Genomic DNA, 977 nt, shown 5'->3' on the forward strand with positions numbered 1-977 from the left:
CCTGGGAATACCAGGTGCTGTAAGCATATACTTTTTCAACTCGAGCTCATTGGATGCAATGGCCTACCGTGCGCTGATCTTTAGCGCCCACTGTTTTGGAGAATTTAAGCAACATACAGACTCTGACGACGTCTCCTCAAACTCTATTTGTGAAACATGTGGACAGTGTAGTGACGCTGCTAGCAGGGAGCAGCAGAGAGCTGCAATGACGGCGGTCCACCTTAGTCCATCCCAGGTTTGCAACGCTACGTTTCTTCAAAAGATCACGCAAACGATGACGCCCAAGCAGTGTAATGCATTGCGTTCAAATATGTAACTCTGAGTCTGGAATAATGTATTCATTCATTCATTATGGATCTAATCATTGTTTCTGTACAAGTCCGTCTGGCCACGGCAGCGCTCTCACTCCTTACGTCCTCCTCCTGTATAAAAGCTAATATGGTCAACCCTATAATTGCTTACGGCCATACCACCTTAGGCACGCCAGATCTCGTCTGATATCGGAAGCTAAGCAGGGTCGGGCCTGGTTAGTACTTGGATGGGTGACCGCCTGGGAATACCAGGTGCTGTAAGCATTATACTTTTTCAACTCGAGCTCATTGGATGCAATGGCCTACCGTGCGCTGATCTTTAGCGCCCACTTTTGGAGAATTTAAGCAATATACAGAATCTGACGACGTCTCCTCAAACTCTATTTGTGAAACATGTGGACAGTGTAGTGACGTAGCAGAGAGCTGCAATGACGGCGGTCCACCTTAGTCCATCCCAGGTTTGCAACGCTACGTTTCTTCAAAAGATCACGCAAACGATGACGCCCAAGCAGTGTAATGCATTGCGTTCAAATATGTAACCCTGAGTCTGGAATAACGTATTCATTCATTCATTATGGATCTAATCATTGTTTCTGTACAAGTCCCGTCTCTGGCCACGGCAGCGCTCTCACTCCTTACGTCCTCTCCGGTATAAAAGCTAATATG

The 977-nt window shown here is 46.8% G+C and overlaps 1 non-coding gene across 1 annotated transcript; it reads left to right on the forward strand.

Annotated features, from left to right (window-relative positions):
* The first annotated feature begins 456 nt into the window (after nucleotides 1–456).
* On the forward strand, nucleotides 457–575 carry LOC130402764 (5S ribosomal RNA). The gene has a single exon (XR_008904033.1). It is a non-coding gene; the product is annotated as a 5S ribosomal RNA (ribosomal RNA).
* Nucleotides 576–977: the final 402 nt, after the last annotated feature.

Source organism: Gadus chalcogrammus, chromosome 13 (genome assembly GCF_026213295.1).
Source record: "Gadus chalcogrammus isolate NIFS_2021 chromosome 13, NIFS_Gcha_1.0, whole genome shotgun sequence".
Lineage (NCBI taxonomy): Eukaryota > Metazoa > Chordata > Actinopteri > Gadiformes > Gadidae > Gadus > Gadus chalcogrammus.